Below are 19,611 nucleotides of genomic sequence, written 5' to 3'. Positions count from 1 at the left end.
TATTTATTAAATAAACAGACAAATAAACAACTGTAATTAGCCTTCTGTAAGTGATTTAAAATGTATTTTCCAGCCCAGTTTTTACAGAGGAAAATTCATATTCGCTAAGAACTCAGAAAGCCTGATCTCAATGAGGTCAGTATGATCAATTCCAGCCGCCTCTGAGAAAAAGCAAGTATTTCCCAAGCTGTGTCTAGCGTTTACTCCACAACCCTCTGAAGCTGAAAGGCTCTGCAAAACTGGTTTAAAACAACAGACAAAAGATGAGCATTAACTTTTCCCTTGGCCGTCCTAAGGTTAAAAGGTTATACAACATACGCAACATGACTCCCAGCTTCAGCATAGAAGTGGCTATTAAATGTTTGGAAGCTTTCATGCCCTGTTCATTTGGTACTGCATGACCACCTCCCCGTACAGGTCTTCAAAGCTGCTGATATAAAGTGTCAGAACCTTTTTTTTCTATCAGTCACACCAACCATAAAAAAAAAGAAAAAAAAGCATAACAACACTGTGATGTACCCACAAGTACTGGTAATCATGCCAAATTCTTCCTCACTGATCATGTGTCTGAAGGCAAAGCTGTATTTCAGGATGGAAAAGACTAAAATGTCAAGAGTTCTCCACCAGGTATGGGAGATTTAACAAGATCTGGATGTCAAAAGCTAACCAAAGTGCCACAAAATGGGACCATATGCTCAGAGTACATGATTTATACCACGGAAAATACATTAGCGTACAGAGCACATAGGTCAGTGTGTGCTTCCTTCATAACAGCAATAGATCTCTTAAGTAAATAGCTTCCCTCTCACTACTACCTGCACTCATTTCTCTCTCATATGCTCAACATAGGCTTTATTAATTGACAAAGCAGTAATAAATACAGGCTCTGAGGAACTGCCAGGCACAGGAGATAAAAAAAGTCAAAGTACTAAAGTGTACATGCACTCTCTTGAAGCAAGTATCTTCGTTTCAGCTGAAACAAGACAGACAGGTTCCCCTTTACAGGCATGTTTTCAATACAAAAATCAATATTTGAAATTTTATGTAGAAATTGACACCATCCAGCCCAAACAGCTCAAATTTCTGCTGCCCTCTTCCTGTCAAACCAAAGGAAACTCCAATTTCTAATCTAATTTTCCATCTTCATCTGTTTATAGGAGGAAAACAAAGATACTATTAATGGAGCCTGTTTTAGAATAAAACCAAATCAAGTGTTAAAAAGCTACAGAAATTGTTTTAAATGATCATGTTAAGAAAAAATGCTCAGCTATAAATGAAAGACCATCTGACACCATACATGTTTTACTACTCACAGAACAACATCCCTGACTTATGTTTAAGGATACTGAGGTTTCTTAGAAGCACTTTTTCTCAATAGTAGCCATGCCAGAACATGGACAGTTAGTTGAGGATTTGGTTGCTTCTTCAAAAGTCAACCAACTCAAACTATTCAGGCATTTAAAAAGCCAAGTCAGTCAACAAGATGAAAAAATAACTGCAAAATGGAATAAGCTAACTTTGCCTTTAGGAACTTACTTTGTTCATTTTTTGAACACTCAGCTTTTTAAAATATCAACTGTAAATGCACAAACTAAAAATAAAAGCAGACAGAATCACAGAAAGCTGTCTAAAATTGTGAAGTATGCAAGTGCCTCATAACTTCAAAACTTGCACCCACCATAGACAATTAATTTAATACACCACACTTCCTGGCTGTGTGCCACAACCCACCTCTTCAGGAAACACCAGAAGAATGTATGACTGTAATGTGGTTGGTCCACAAGTTATCTAGAAAAAACATTGTAAGCAGTACTTACTAATTTATAGGAGGGGATTTAGTTAAGGGGGTTTGGAAAGGGAATGGAAATAGCTCAGCTGTTCCTCCTTTTCAAAAACCCCTGCATTAACACTTCCCCATTACTTAGAGCAGAGGTCATACTTGCTTGTTTTGTTTGATGTAGTTCACTGTTGATTACATTTGAAGTTTCCAATGACAGGTTTTATGAACCACATCTTCACATCATGACATGTGAAAGATTGGGGACTTTTCTACCAGCTGTACCATCCATATCCAAAATATACAAGTCCCCAGTATTTGTCCATGCTTTTAAGATAACAATGATTTCAAATGAGCTTGGTCTAAGAAAAAGGAATCGCATGGCTATGTCTGGTGGACATTCTATGAGATGGAGCATCCACCCTTTTGGTTACTACAAGACAGAGCTTTTCGATATTCAGTCATAAATAACTGTATGTATATACACTCAATCAATCAAAACATGTAAATCCCAGTTAACGTAACAGGTACAGCATGATCTCTGGCTTCATGATCAGCATGTGTCCTCCACTCACATAACTAGGCATCCACAGAGGACAAGTACACAGTCCTGCTGCCTCATGGGACTGTGGAGTCTTCACAGGTGAGGGAGATGAGGACCGGATACAGTCTGCAATTCATCTGGCTCAGTGTGCTCTCTCTGCTTATGACTGATGGGCCTCAAGAAAGAGAAGAGATGGGAGTAACAGGCACAAGCACATTATTACAGAAAACAAAAAAGAAAATCATACAAGGGGAAACCATGGAAAACATGCCAGTTTAAATGCGTGAAATGGCAGTTTCCCAGAGATGGACAGTGAAAGGGTTAAGTACACATCCAAGTATTGTGGTGACACTCCAGGTTCTCTATATTAAGATCAATGTTCAACAAATATTTCCATCATAACTTCTAACGCAAGTTCAAGAACTAGTGAACTTCAGCACTAATGAAGCTAAAGTTCACTTGAAAACAAAACCAACCTCACAAATCGTTCTTAGAAACTGGAGATTAGGGAACAGACAGCCTAGGTCAATGCAAGACTACTTATTACAGCATTGCTTTCTGAACAGAGCATCCGATTTAATTTTATCGTATCTGACCAATGCAATTCATGGTATTTGACAGAAAACAGTTCCAGAGAAAAATTTCAATACTCAAAGTAACACTGACACACAGCCACATTTTTTTCATTTCATCCTATTAACACCTTGTTTCTTTGACCTCATTTCACCCTTTTAACAAAGCCATTAAGAGTAGTTTTGTTTTCCTCATAAATCATCCCACCAACCCTTTGATCCTTTAACACCTTCTTCTTAATTCCTTTGATTCAATCAACATCTTTTCATAGCAGGTACCTTAAACTGCCTGCAATTCAAAACGTAGATGTACTCCAGGACAGAGAAGTGTGCTATAGAACAGGGAAGAAACACTTTTTCTTTCCCCTCCTTTCCTGGTGCACAGAGTATTTCTGCAGATAACTGGAACTGATCTTTTTTCATAACTACCTAAAACTCAGATCTTAACATATTTTCCTATTTCTTTAAATATTAAGTTTTTTGGTTTCTCATACCATTCGCTTTTTAGTTTTAACTGCATAGTATTAAGTAACATTTTTCAACATAAAACCCAATATAGTGGTTTTCCTACTGGTATTTAATTTGGGAGGCTTGATGCTGAATGAGGGGTGATATTATGATGTCTGTCTCTGCTAATATTTTCTTAAAAGATCACTGTCCTGAGAAATTATATATTAGTTCTGCACAAGAGTGAACTGGGAATTCTGAAAAATTATTTATGAAATCACGTCCATTATGGGCAAATAGTACTATTTTCGCATGTCCAATCAAACAAAATTAAGACCTCTATGTATATAAGACTCAAAATACATCTCAAAAGTTAACTATGTAACAAGCAATCACATTATTGTAAGTATCATATTGTATAAATATATTATAAGCAAAATAAAAACTTCAACACAGCCACTTGTTTTTATATTTTCTAGACAGTGCATGTGATTAAAAAATTAACTGTTCACATAATAACTATCTACCTTGTGCTGGAACAAACCGATGCACAGGTGGTGAATCTTCCAGCTGAGCTGAGCAAAAACAGTGCACAGACAAGTAAGTGAAATGAAAGGAAACCAAAATACCTTCCCTCTCAGAGCAGAAACTCATTCAAGCACATGAAAATAATCTAATCATTAGGGAAACTAGTTTATCTTCTGTTTTTGAAAGGATATAATAAATAATAGACACAATTACAGTGTGGGCCACATCCAGGAAATCTGTGAGGTCTCTTGGACCACACACTCCCCAGAAAGTCACACATAGTAATCATGAAGCAACTAACCCGCCCAAGGCTCAGATCACTTACATATGGCTAGAAGAGCAGAGAGAGACATTCACCAAATAGTTACTGGCACCTCAAGAACTATTACCATTGCCAGACTGAACACTGGCTATCCCAGCGGAATTTGAGGATGCAGGAATAGCTAGAGGCCTCTGCAGAGGCTTGCACTCCTAAATAATTCCAACATGACAGAAGAAACAAATTCATTTTCAGAAAAAATCTTCTGCTGACCACTTCATTTATTTAAACTTCAAGATGCAAAAGCTTTCAGAACTGCAGAGCTCTCTGAGCCACAGTCAGCAACCACAGAAGTGGGTACAGATCATCTTGTGCCAGCCTTCAAGTTACAAACATGCAAACATCCACACAGAAGGAAACGGAAAACCAACTAGTTCCTGATCATGTGAAATTACAGGAGATGGAATATGAACTTTATCATTCAATGGTTGCTTCTGATCCAACTAGCTGACAGTTAAAGAATGTCTGCCCTTTTAAAAAACCAAGTGTGCCCTATCTTCAAAACAAGATAGATTAAAGAGAAGCCATTCAAAAACCTGGCTCTCAGCAGAGCCATAATCCAGGGGAAGGGATCAGCTACTGAATCATTTATTCCACTGTGAGATCATGCAAACGTCAGAGAAAAAAAAAGAGAAAAAAAAAAAAAGAAAAAAGATCACGTTCCTGCTGCATAGACTCTAGGTTGCCTGCAGCCACATATAGCCATATATAGTTATTTTCCCCTTTAAATCTTTATCTCAGTTAAATGAAGACACACACACAAAAAAAAAGTATGAGTGGAAAAATTAAGATTCAAAGCTTAAAATATGGATCAACATTACTCACTAAGGACAATACTAAGCAACAATTTTCAGTCCATTCTTGGTTCAAAACCAAACACTATCGCTACATTACTCAACCATTAATAGAGTAACAGCATGCACATGTTAAAACAAAGAAACACTTTAATTTGAACTAGTTAAATCCAGAGCTACTAGGACATATAAATCATCCAGGATGAAATAATTTAATATGCAAAAACAGAATGGTAGCGCACAGTGAAGAGATTTTATGAAGCTGCCAACTGCAAACAGCAGACAGAACCAGTAAGTGGATGTATTTATTATTTTTGAACAGGACACCAGTTTCACTGCAATACCAGCAGACAGGCTATTTTTCCATCACCTGCTAATGAGATAAACACAGATTAAGAGGTACACTGTTTGCTTCTAACAAGCAAAATCACGGTATCAGTGGGGATCCAAGGACAACAGAACTCCATGCTCCAAGCAAGAAACCTCACAGAAGCTGTTGTGAAGAGAGATCTGTGTGTTTTCCTAGGGGCAGTCCAGATGCCGGAGTCTGTCTGCTGAGCCCTTGTGTGCACCCTTGCACCACCACTTACACCTTCTGCCTGCTCCCCTCTTTAGGAGGACAATGTCCTGCGCCCTTCCACACATCTGTAAATAAGAAGCCAGTGCTTATTTGTTACTATTGCAGGTAATGTAAAATTTTAGCTATTTTTATCATTTAGAGTTCCTTTAAAAAAAAACCAAAAGCTGTAGCTGCTTCCTCTCTAAATAAGGAGATACATAATGATGTTTTAAGCTTCTGAGGCTTTTCAGGAAACCAAGGGAAACCGAAGTTAAAAACAAAACACTGCTTTTTAAAAAAGAAATGGGAAATAAGTTTTAAATTTTTATGAGAATTTGACTGAGGAGGAGCACATAATGGTCTACATCAGTCCACAAAAAGTAAGTAACAGGTAATTTTTATTCCCCTTAGCCTGCAAACTGCTTCAGCATACAAAGGGACTGTAGCTGGCTATCAATCATTTTTCAGACCAACATCTTCCTGACACGGGCCATAATGCCTGAGGATTTTAGAGATAATGTGGACTATATTACACATTTGCAAATATGGCTACACATATACTGCTCCCCTCAGCTGATGAATGATTCCTCAGCCCAGATGGACAGACACAGATCTGATGCACTGGATTTTCATTAACCACTGCCTAATCTTTCACGTTATCAGATACAGAAAAACACAAGTGAGTAATGACAACATTGACTTTGATCAGTTTTCATCTTTGTTCAGTCTTTGCAGTAGAGAAAAGTACACTGGAAAGAAGCATACATGTTTTCCAAATTATTTGGCTTGTTAGATGCAAATCTGAACTCTTCATCCTCACTGGGAAAAAAAAAAATAATATAATATATTCTACTTAGTCACAAGAGCAAGCATGAATGGAAACTGAAGGAACAAACATCAAAGCCTGCAAATGTAGACTGTTCCTTGGCAGAGAACTGTGAGACCATAGGTAAGAATTCAGAACAAAAATTTCAAATGGAAGACTTGTTAATTGTTTTTTAAATTATTTGTTATGACATCAGTAGAACTTTTTGTGCATGTGAGAATTTCTGACATCTTCAGGAATTGTATAATATTGAGTGAATAATAAAATACCGTCTGACAACTCTTGACAAATACGTCTGTTGCAGGAGGAAGGGACAGCAGTAAAGACTTCTTTGGATTATCGTTTAGATTCTGGAAGGGACATCATTAATCTCCAAAGAGAGAGTGTTTAACAGTTTTCTCATTAAGAGATATGGTCTGGCTACATAAAAACTTAGAAAAAGAATTACTATCATATGTACTATGTCTGAGGTCAATGATCAGTTGATTGATTGATTGACACCTAGATACAAGGCCATTCTTCTCTTTCTTTAGCTGTGTAACTCCATAGCAAAAAGCTATATGGAGAAAAAACAGTACAGATTTTCTTTGGACTGTTTTCACATATTGTATCTAAAGTATGAGCCCCTTGGATGTATTCCCTGATTCTCTGGCAAAGAACCTCGCACGATTCTCTGGCAAAGAACCTCGCACGATTCTTCAGCTCAAAAAGCACAGTTACGTATCTAAACAGCAGCTTCATGTTACCTGACATACTTCTCAGTATAATCAGTTATAACATGGCCAAACCTTCCCCTATCCATACAAGAGAGGTGTTTTAGTCCAAGAGAAGGGCTGGACAACTTCCCTGTCTAAACAGAAAACTTACTTGCCTTTATCAATTCTGAAATACCCAGCTGTGATGCTGTTGACTATGATTAATTGTATTTGGCACAGCTTTAATAAACTTTCAGAGAACAGAATTGTATTTGCTACATCCAAATACAGGATCAGCTCAAATACTTGCAGGTATCAGATGATGGTATTTGAACATAAGAATACTTCTGGGTTTTCCTACAGTTTACTCTTAAGGTAGTCACAAAACAACATTGCTGTAGTAACATAAATTAACATTCACTCAGTGTGCAGAGATCAGAGATCAAAGTAGCTACTATATACAAACATCCCAACAATAACAAGGGAGCACTTACAGTTATTTGCAACAAACTTCAATAGTCTCACCTACACAAACTCAAGTGTTGCCTTTCTTTCCTTACCCCCAAAGCCACATACTTTTAATGAAGTCCACTTCCATGTGTGAAGTCAACTGTATGGAGTTTCAGCATGATCAATCTGCTTCTGCAGCAGACACGGGAACAGACTGCAAAGGCTCAGGAAAAAACCTCCCAATACTTCCATGATCCTTGCCTCTTTAACCCAGGCTCTGCTGCAGCAGCACAGGGTAACTTGGGAACTCAACCACCAGTAACACAGAACAGCATAATATCTGGTACAAAAAAGCACTGTACAGCAGCATAATCACTGCACAGGCTTTCCACCTCCAGGCAAAGTTACTTTCCCTCATGCCTCAGACCACACAGAAAAGGAAGATGCAATTGTTTATTTGGTATTACAAGAATAGAGGAAACATATAGGTGGCAAGACATGAAGAAGCCTGCAGACACAGTCTGGAGTGAAAGGCATTGTTAATTTAACCTCCACAGCCACTTTGGAAAACCCAGCGAAAGTGTGTTAAATATATTAATACATGACAGGAAAGTAAAGAATGCATGTGCAACACATGGCTGTGTCTTCATTAATGCCAGATTACCATCTGGTACATTACCATCTGGTACGACCACCATGCAATACAAATTCACCCCGAGCAGGTGTGGACACAATCACATTTCTGTCAAGTTTGCCGGAGTGCAGGATGCTGCAATCATGCCAACTTCACAACAGCTGAAGGAGGACAAACAATATCTGGTCTGGCACTGTCAGGCTGCAGAGAGAGGAACAATATCTGGCAGAGCAGAAAACTTAGAAGTACAACATTAACATTAGCATTGGGGCTGACAATGTATGTTGACATGAGAAGGCTGCATCATGTGGTTATGGGTTTTTGATCTGCTGGTGAGTGCCCTAAAGACATACCACTGAATCAACACTCTAAATCAGTCCAGTAAACAAGTGTCTGTAGAAAAATAAGTAACACAGCAGCATCCTCCCTCTATACTGCTCTGTGTTCATCAGAAATCTAAGAGCTTTCAGTATTTTCTCCAACTCTGCAGGGAATCTCACATATTTTGTGTTCATATCACCAGTTAAAACATATCAATAGTAGAAGGGAGAAGGGCAGACAAAAAACTTCCATATTAAATACAATTTCACACACATGTCAAGAGAAAATACATCAGAAAAACCAAGTTACGTTTACAGGCATAGCTACTCAGATTGCCTAAATATGTATTATCTCATCTGGCAGTTTAACATGACTGAAATGAAACATAATTTATAGCTGTCGCCAACCGGCTGGAGACAGACAAATGTTCATGGTGATTTTTGTGTTTTATTAAAAATGTTCTTCTGCCTTATATATAATTTATATATCTACAATTTATAAGGAAGATGAATAGGAGGCTTTCAGTCTACAAAGTAAAAGATTTGCAGATGCTACCCTGAGTTGCTAACTCACAGAAAAATGTGTCTAGAGTTTTCACAATTTAAAAAGACAAATCTAAAATTATGCCAAGTCAAACCTTCTAGCCAGTACTCCCCATCTCCAAGAGCAGCCAAAAGCAGATGTCTGGGGAAAAGGATAAGAATAGTGTAAGTGTTTAGTCATAGTTTCCCCAAACACTCTACAGTCTCCAATAATTTGCAGCTCAGGGAATCTCAAAGCCAGAGGTCATGCTTATGTATGTAATAAGTCTTTTTCTTCCATTCATGTTGTCCAGTCTCCCTTTGAATCAGTGTAAGTTTTCAGTATCCACCACATCCTGTAGAGTTACACAACTTAATAATACATGCATGAAACAAAACTCCTCTTTTTGCAGTTCCAAACCCAGCACCTACCAGTTTCATTTCCATGCTCATTAGTTCTCATACTGGGAGAGACAACTGATCCTTATCACACTCACTATGCTGTTCATGTTTTTATAAAATTATCATTGCATTACCAGTTGTATGGAAGGTGTTAAACATCTGATCATCCTTGCAGCAAACAGAAAAAGTAAAATATGCACTTAGAATTTCTACTATGGCCTTATCTTCCCTGAATGTTCTTTTTATTCCAAATAATCTACTGGCCCTACAGATTCTTTCGTAGCAGACTTCCTGTTCTTTGACTTATTCCTCAATTTTTTTTCTAACCTACATTCTTCTGGACATTTAATTCTGCCAGTTTGGTCTTTCGATTTCCCTCTTTCACACACAACTTGTATGGTTTTAACTACAGCTACTGCCCCTGAAAGTGCATTTTTCAACAGGTTCTAATTATACAAGGAACTAGTATTAATATTACAAAAATAGACAAGGATGGAGGCCAAGAGTTTCTTGTGAAAATATTTACCTCCATCACCTGTAAATTAAGGGAAAGTTTTGACGAGAAAAGAGGTTTCCCTCTGAGCATTACAATCGGCATGAATTGCTTTCCCCAGTCCACAGGACTATTGGGACTCTGGAGAATTCTTTCCACAGATGTGCATTTTCTTCAATGCACATGGCTAATTTAAATCACTGGCACTACAAGGAAAACATTTTGTCCTAAAATTTTCCCACTTTTCTACATTTCCTTCCCTGGAAAGTATCATTACAAGCAGAAAAAAAGAGACTTGGTTAAAAATTTCTTCCTTTTTAGGTAAGATTTCTGAAGAATATTTGTTTTGGTATATTCAGAATCTGTATGGTGTGAAAAAGTAAACTGTTCCAGATTAACATCAGCAATCGAAAAGGCAGCATGTTTATTGGAGGAAACGAAAACAAGTCAGAATTACAAACTGAAGGAATGACCTGAAAAAACCAATGCCATCTTTACTAAAAACACCTGCAAGAAGCTACAGTTAGCAGAAATAACCAGCCATAAAACAACAGGTGAGAACAATGTCTTAGACCACATGTCCTTGAATGAGGATATGGCTGATCACTGCCTGACCATGAAAGAGTCACAGCACTGCAAGAGGGAACGTATTGTGTCAGGAAGTATGAAGAGGATCCCATTTCATTTTATTCAACATCATTAAAACCTCAAGTGTAATATCGTCTTAACTTGGACAGAGCAAAATAGATGTGAATTAATGGAGGTTAACCCAATGAAAAGCAACAAAAATAACTGGTGTACAGAAAACAGCACATGTGAGGTCAAAGAATTAAGCTTAAAGAAATAGCAGGCTATGATAGTTAAGAAGCAGCATAATAAAAAAAAGTTTTAAGAAAAAAAAACAACTATTTGCTTTGTCTGAAATGCAGGATGAGCAGTTATGGTGCTAAACTGCAGCAAGAAAGGTGTGAACTGGATAACATGAAAAAAAGACTTTCTTTCACACTACACGATGATGTAAGGGAGACAATATGTTGAGTTCCTTAAAACAAGTCACAGGTGACAGACACGGATGATCCTAACCTGAGGCAGATGAATGGACTAGATGACTTCATTAGGCCTCTTCCAATCCTGTCTTTTTACGATGTCTTCCTTGAAACCTGAGGCAGAATCTCTTCTTTTCAGTGAGATTTCACAACAAAAAAAAAAGAAAGGAGGGCGGGGCAAGTGTTTTACAGGGCTGCCTTGGAAAAACAAGTGAGGTTACAAACATTCGGCTCACACAAACTATTCAGTCAGACCCTTCCCCTGCCCAGCTCCAAGAAGCCTGTGGAAAGAAAGGAATACTAGCAGCCTGGAGCTGCAAGGACTTATATTCTCTAACCTCCCTCAGGCATTCTTTAAACATGGCTTGGAAGCAGAGGCATACTAGGCAGAGCACAGTGTGCATGGGCAACAGCCTTGACGCACTTGAAAGCAACAGACTGCACATCTACTGTGCAATGCATGCAATGTTCAACAGAAAAACTAGGTAAACTGCTGATATGGGCTGGTCAAGTGCCTATTAGAACATTTCTGAGGCTCTATTTTAGACTAGACTTTCACTCTTTCATGTTAACATGTCCCATTCTTGCACTGAGCAAGCTCAAGAAAGGCTGGATATTTCTGTACTCCGAACTTGGCTACGATGAAAGGCAAACTCTAATTCAAGCTGTCAGGGCTGTCATGGAATGCAGTCTGGGTCACTTAGATATAAAGATTGGTTGAAGGTAATTACACTGATTTTATGCAGTCATGATCATGACTAATGGCTGAATAAACATGTATGCACAACACAAACTTCATGCACATTTCTGCAAACTGGATACCTCTGCTAAATTATCTAGCATCTCAGCAGAGCAATCAGTTGGGCAGTCTGTGGAAAATCCTGCACTCCAGCTGTCATGTACTATGTCTATTAGTAACTTAAAGAAAACCTAAAACAGAGAGAAAAATGAGATCTTTGTTAACTCTTGAAAGGTAAACCATACCAGAGGAACACTGTTCTGAGAAAAAACAATGCAGAGAGAGACAGGAGACATAACACTGCATAAAACTCTATTGAGCATAAAACTGTAATTTTATTATCATGCCCAACTTGGCCCTCCACTTAATGGTGAACTCATAACTTAAAAAAAATCTTCTAAAAGCACAGAAATGAATCCACAAACATGACTAGATTTAAAATTAATGTATGTGCAACTAACCTCAACATGTAAAAGCTATAAAAAAATTGTTACCATATTTAGACCATAACTTATATTTGAAATCTTCATGTAAACATTACACTATTCAGAATTGCCTGAGCAAGATAATGATCAGGTTTTATCAGGTGTCTGTTCTGAAGCAGAGTTACGATTGCTAAAATTCTAATGATGATCACATATGCTTACTGCCTTGTTTCGTAAAATAAGTAAGTTCTACAGAAGGCTGAAAGAGCTATAGTATTTGCATGAGATACTCTCCACGGTTTATATTACAAGCACAATTCAATACATACTATTCATCAGTACTAAATAGCTCTGCAGAAAGATGCTGCCATTCTTTGCACACAAATAACTCTCTTGAGAAATTCTGTACAAATCTTGCTTTAGTTGTCACGGTCAGCCCTTGCTGGCAACTCAGCCCCACACAGCCACTCGCTCACTCCCACCCAGTGGGATGTGGGAGAGAACTGGAAGAGTAAATGTGAGAAAACTCCTGGGTTGAGATGAAGACAATTTAATAGGTAAAGCAAAAGCCGCCCACGCAAGCAAAGCAAAACAAGAAATTGATTCATCACCTCCCACTGGCTGACAGGTGTTCAGTCATCCCCAGGAAAGCAGGGCTCCATCACACATAAGTTACTTGGGAAGACAAAATGCTGTAGCTCCCCTTCCATTGCTGACCATAGTGTCATATGTTATGGTACATCCCTTTGGCCAGTTGAGGTCAGCTGTCCCAGCTGTGTATCTTCACACCTTCTTGTGCACCCCCAACCTACTGGTGGGATGGTGGGAGAAGCTGAAAAGCCCTTGACTCTGCATAAGCACTGCTCAGCAACAGCTAAAACATCAGTGTTATCAACATTATTCTCATATTAAATCCCAAACACAGTACTACACCAGCTACTAGGAAGAAAATTAACTGTATCGCAGCCAAAACCAGGACATTAGTAAACTCCAGACATCTGTCAAACTACTCTTATCTTCAGCACCTTCTCTTACAGGTACTTTACTGTAGGAACAGTAACTATATTTCCAGTGCAGCACTGTACATACACTAAAAAAAAATAAAAAACCACCACCCCATATACAAAAATATTTTTGTTACAGCTTTCCCTCCACAAAATTCCTGTTTTTACAGGACATAACAAAGCAATACGCATACACTAAGAGACAAACCAAGCGCATGTAAACCATTAAAACAAAGCTTCTCTCAAACGCATATGCCAGCATATAAAACCAGTGCATTAGCACCACCACACAACTATAGTGATAAGGTCAGGTTTTGACAAATGAAAGTTCAATCAAAACTCTGAAAAACCTGTTTACAATGATTGCAGACATAAGCCTTGCAAGCTGCAATTCACTGACCTATGTAAACTGATTTGGCTTTCAGATAATGTCCTGGTGAATACTATTGCAAAAGCTATAAACACAGATGGCACCAGCTGGCACCCTATCTGCAATCTCAACAGGATATCAAATACAGAGACTGAATCTATCCTTCCACATCACAGGTGATTCTTTCCAAACAGGTTTAAGGGATTATGTCTGGCAGCTGAACCAAAAAAGTTCTGTCACAGCCACCCTCAGGAATCGCACTGCTTGAACAAAGCTGGTTTAAAGACCATATGGCTTTTAATGAACTAATTAAACATTCAGCTCGGACTAGGCCCAGGTTATAATTGCTACAATTATCATGTTGACCATTCCTATTAGCAGTAAACTTACAAGATTTTTTTTCTAAAGCACCATAACAGAAGAACCTACATGGCATCAAAAAGAATCCTGCAAGATGAAAAGATCAACAACCTACACTCAAACTTTACAATAAATATCAATTGTACTATTACAGCCTATTATATGATCTTACCTATAAAACTTACTGTTATTCATCTGGAACAAACTGACCTGGTGAATTGTCATAAACGATGCATGAGAATGCATACAAAGTATGCAATGTCAGGTGTTAGCAAACATGAAGATCAATTAGTGAACTCTAAAGCTAATACAAACCCACAGCATTTTCACCAGTAAAATGTTAGATATCATGTATAAAACATGAACCTAGACCTCCAATTTTTAAGATAAGACAGTATTAAGACAAAGTCATCTGAAATGTAGCATTGACACCAATGACAAAGGAGGCTGTACAGCTGCTTTGGCAATATTGCTTTGTTAATCCTTTCTGAGCACTAGAAGCTCTATAAAGGTGAAAATTAAAGGATCTGAGAATCAGCTTAAAGTACGGCCTCCTTGAGTGTCTGGATTCATTTGTTATAGTCCTTTCAGTGCCTGCAACACAGTATGACACTTTCTCCCATTTTTTCCTCTCTTTTCATGGTATTTCATTTTTATGTTTTATCACTTAGTTTTCATGCTTTCACCATGGGCCCCAACGAAACTCTTAAAGAAAATTCCAACCAACAACATTTAAACCAACATAAATTAGAAATGTTTTAAGGAACAAACTGCTGCCAGCACTCTGCTGATGCAGCTATGTCTTAAATATTCTAGATCTCCTTTGAAAACCTCACATCTAACTTGACTGTACGGCACCATGCTGACAAAGTTATCATGATGACGAGGACCAGAAAACAAGGAAAACTGCAGAAATTAATCTTCAGCAACATATTATTCTTTTATTACATATACTGCATCAGAAACTGGATCCTGTTGATTGTGTGAACAGCAGAACAGTCCCTAAATATCTTCTGCTATGATTTATGTATGCTCAGTGATAGAAAAGGCATTTGCCCAATTGCTACATGTACTCAGTTCAGAATTTCAGATATATTATGGATCCACTCACATAGAATGGGCACATTTACAGTCATTTGCTAACTTTTGTGGCAATTTTTTTCATTGCAGATTTTGTTTTCTTTGGAATTACGTTCCACAAAATTATCTTCTAGGAAAACGGATTGTTCTCTGATTAACTGGTGTTGAAATGCCTATCCATGGTTTATGTCTGACCTCCTAAAGTCTAAACACAGGAAGAAACAAATGCAATTAAAAAAATTTAAGATCTCAGATTAGCAGTAAAGTATTTTCCAAAATGCATTAACTACATTCAGTAATACAATATGAAAACAACTGAAACTATTTGCTGTACTTAGAAGACCGTTTAAAAATAAAATAATAGAACTTTTGTTTACACAGCTTTCAGAGTATCTGACCATATGTCCTCAGCAATTTAAAAAAGACAAGTGATAACAGCACTAGTTTGTTATCTGAGTTTACAAAGGCCATACATCCAGCTTAATCCCAGTTCATCTGTACATAGGACTACGATTTTGGAGGAACACACCCTGTTATTTCCACATTTCCAGGGCAGATTTTAGGCACCATGACCTGGGAGAATCCTGTTAATTTCTGTGAAAGCTAGAAAACCGGAAGGGCAAAATAATCTAAGCAAAAGTCTTTGGCATCATTTTAACAGACTTATCAGCTATAATCACATCAGCAATTGTCTGCATCAAAGAAAGTGCTCTGAGAGCCAGTAACGCCTTCCAGCCGCTCACCAACTCTGCCCTTGCTCCCAAATGAGTGCAAAACTTTGACACCACGAATGATTTATCGTCTAGCCAGAAAGCAGAGAAATGTACTGTTGTGGGGGAAGGGAGGCACTGAAAACAGAGAAGAAAGCAGCAAATAAGAACACACAAAAAGCCCCTGTTCATGACAAAGGAAGGAATGGGGACAAAACAGGCTTCTCTCATTGCCAAAAGCCACCAGCAGTTCAGAGGTTGATCTTTGCTCTCCTCCCCACAGGCTGCATGGTGCGACAACAGGTCAGCCAACAAGAGGAGCCCTCTATGCTTGTGCCTGTGCACGAACGCACACACGTGTGTGTAGGAAGCAAGGACAGCTCGGGACAGCGGAGCAGCCACCCTCAGTCCCCTCGGAGCTTTATCAGACGGCTCTGGGACTGTTGCATGGTGAGGGGGAAGCCCAGCTGCTTCAGTGGGGGCCATTCCTACCTGAAGAGATGACTCCTTTTTCCTCTTACAACAAGCTAGCTTTAAGACACTGGGGGTGAAACTCCTAGAAACTGGCTGTTGCCTACAGTGGATAAACAGGCATCATCTGCCAGGAGCTGCCATCCTGTGTTCAACCAACCCCTCATCGCAACCACCACTTCTCTTACTGGGGAGCCCTCCAACTGCTACTGAATGTCTAACAAATGAGAAGCTTCTGGAAATACAAATTTTGATGAATAATTGTGTTCTTCACATCACTCAGAAAAATAAAGAATCCTCCTTTTCATGTCTACACCATAAGCAAAACAAAACTTTGGCCTTCTTGCCTGGTGCCAGCTATACAATCACCTGCAGCCCAATCAGATTCTGCTGATGCAACAGCATATAGCACTTAATATGTCATTGTCCTCCTGTATTACAGCACACCACAAGCAATTTTCACAGCTACAAGCTAGAACACGAAAAAAAGATCATGTCAATTACTGGCTTCCTTTCAGTCTTTGCTGGCGGTATTCCTGATCCAAACTTACCAGCCCAGCACAATCAAGAGTGACTTAGAAGATGTGGAGGAATATGCTTTGATTAAATAGGTAAAAAAAAAAAAGGACAAGAACATTCTTATGCAGCAATGCTGTGTCCAGTCCCACTGATAATACTCCTAAAAGAAACTGACACACTACTGTTACTTGCCCAACATGCAGGCACATCACCACGCAAGCATTTCCCAGAATACTTAATAAAAATAGGTGATTAACTAAAGAAAGGTGAAGTAGGCCATGTTCTACATACTGATTAAACCCACTCCATGACCCAGAGAAAACCTGAGAAGCAGCAATGTTATTAAAGTTGGAGTGGCTGCAAATAGCATATGCAATGAAAATCAATGAATGCTGCCAAGAAACTGTCTGAGATAAAACCCTCTCATTAACAACTGCCCTAACAGAGCAGACCAACAGCCTGTCTATATACTGCATCTAACAATGGGTAGACACGAAGAAAATACTCAAGAAAGTGATATGGAAAATACTCAAGAAAGAGATTAATTGGGATTATATTTTTGTAGCATATTTTATTCAGAAAAATAAACTGGAACACTGATTTTACCGTCACTGACACCGTCTAACAAATCACTCTTTGTGCACTGCATGTATTTAGGCCTCCATGAACTATAGGTCTGTAATGTTTCTGCGACCAAAGCAAACCCCCTGAAAACAACAGGGCTCCCTGCAGGTGTGAGATTCTGCACCCAGAACCCACTGCAGGCCTGGGACCAAGCGACATTTTCATTAAGGGACCTGTAATGGTGCCTCAGAATGTTTCCCTAAGAAAACCAAACCTTTTAATTAACAGATACAACATTTTCTTCTAGATGAGGCCAGAGCTTTTTAATTGTTTTCAGTCATTCCTAATTACACATCTCTCATCAGGACGCACACACTCGCAGCATCTCATCTGCTTACTTCTGGCTTGGTGTAAACTTAGTATGATGGAGCAACCCTGCCGCTCTGCCACCAGGTACTGGCAACGTGCACACTTGTCCAGACACAGCGCTGCCAGCCCATGTTGTTTTACTTGACGTTGCTCCAATGCACCCGCAAGTTCTGAATTATGGGATCCAATCTCAGCAGCGTGTTACAGAGTTCCTTTGGAGTGGCGCCCAAACTACCAACAAACCTTCACCGGTAACATGTGCCATCTACTTCTTGCCTTCCCCGAAGGGCTCCAAGAAACAAAATACCCTCGCACACCCTCAAGAATTTAGCGCAAAAAGGCGAGGGGAAGGATGGACACGTCGGAGGTGGGAAGGCGCCAAAGCGAGCTTTGAACCCTGGCTCCCCAGGCAGCTGGCTGAGGACGGGAGCAGTCCCGGCCAGTCCCCCCCCACGGGGGGGGCAGCAGGTGCCGCGGCCGGGGGGTGCAGCGCGGCCGGGGGGTGCCCCCTCTCCCCATCGCGCTACCCGTCCTGCGTGAAGCTGCCAGGGTACCCCGCGGCGGGCCGCGTCCCCGCCGCTTCGACCGTCTCGGGCTCCCCCGCTCCGCCCCGCTCCTTACGGCGCTTCCCCCAGAAACCTAGCAGGAGGAAGCGCGGCAACCCCCGCCGCCCTCCCTGCGACAACCCACACACCGATGGCAACCGCGACCGCTCCGTGCTGCCCCCCCCCCCCCTCCCCGCGCCGCCGAACCCCGCCCGGTGCCGGGCGGTAGGAGCCGCGTCCCGCCGGGGCTGGTTTTTCGGCGGCACCTCCGCGCTCAAGCGAGGGGAGGCGGGAGGGAGGCAGCCGTCGGCTCCGGGCGTCCCGCCGCCCGCTGGGTCGCGCCCTGGCTCCCCGCCGCCCCGCGGGAAAGGGGCGAGCGCACGCCCTCTGGCCCCGCCGCTTCCCCGGCGCCACAGCCCCGTTCCCGCCGCTACCGCTACCGCTGCGCCGTGCCCCGTCACCCCGCGGCGGCTGCCCGGCCCGCCTTGCGGCCGCAAACCGGCCCGGAGGCGCACGGGCAATGAATGGACACGCGGCCGGCGGCCCCCGTCCTCCCTCCCGCCCTCCCACAACTTCAGCGGGGCCGCCGCCTCACCTCCGCCCAGCAGCGGCGGCTCCTCCGCCCTGGCGCTCCGCTCTCGCCGCCGCCTCCGGCTCGCGCCCGCCGGGCTCGCCCTCCCCCGCTCCCGTCGCGACCATGCACCGAGGGAGGAGGAATGGGATCCCGGCGAGCGCCGACCCCGCCGCCCCCAGCCGGAGGGAGGGAGGGAGCCGCAGCGAGGGGCGGGGAGGGACGGGACGCGCCCGCCCTGCCCTCCCAGGACCGGCCCCCTCACACTGACGTCCCCCGCTCTCACACCGCCCGCCGCCACGGGGTGCCCGCGCCGTGCCCGTGGCGGGGCGGCGGGGTGCGCCCCAGCGGGGCCGGGCCGGAGCCGAGCGAGGCGGAGGAGGCCCCGTCCGGCCCGCTCGGGGCCCGCGTGCGGGGCACCTCGGCCGCGGGCCGGCTGGTGTGCCAGGGCAGCGTCACGGCTGTCCCAGCGGGCTGGCCGAAGGGGAGAGTCTCTGGGAACAGCCGCACTAAGGCTGACCCCCATCCTGGCGCTCGGATAACCCGCGGTCCGTCAGGTGCCGCCCCCAGGGACCTGGCCAAGGGCTGGCACGGCGCGGCCCCGGCGGTGCCAGGCCAGCTCCAGCCACCGCGCGCCGCAGCCTGTCAGCCCCAGCGCGCCCAGTCGTGCCGGGCACACGGGATGGGCAGCGGGAATGGTAAAACGCCAGCTCCCCCGCTTCTAATCATTCTTTAGTCTAAACCTTCTGAAAAAAAATGCGGTTAATACTTAACTTACTTTGCAGGAAAACGTCTTAAAAACCGCCTGCAAAGCTTCTGTTTTCAAACCTTTTCCCCCCAGAACAGATCATTCTCCGCTAGCCTTCCTTTAAGATCCCACTTGAACACTTCCAGTTTCAAAGCGGCACTCTTGACAACCCAGGCTTTCCAAGAACTTTATAATTTTTAAAGTATCT

General features: G+C 41.8%; 1 protein-coding gene across 1 annotated transcript in view; it reads right to left on the bottom strand.

Moving 5' to 3' along the window:
- LHFPL2 (LHFPL tetraspan subfamily member 2) overlaps nt 1-18,859 on the bottom strand; it is a 125,623-nt gene extending 106,764 nt beyond the window's left edge. The window contains exon 1 of the mRNA XM_055698560.1: nt 18,680-18,859. The gene's annotated coding sequence lies outside the window, so the exon portion shown is untranslated. The remainder of the gene's footprint in view (nt 1-18,679) is intronic.
- Nucleotides 18,860-19,611: the final 752 nt, after the last annotated feature.

The sequence above is a fragment of the Falco cherrug genome, chromosome Z (assembly GCF_023634085.1).
Source record: "Falco cherrug isolate bFalChe1 chromosome Z, bFalChe1.pri, whole genome shotgun sequence".
Classification (NCBI taxonomy): domain Eukaryota; kingdom Metazoa; phylum Chordata; class Aves; order Falconiformes; family Falconidae; genus Falco; species Falco cherrug.
Note: the sequence above shows the minus strand (reverse complement) of the source record. Positions and strands in the feature narration are given on the sequence as shown.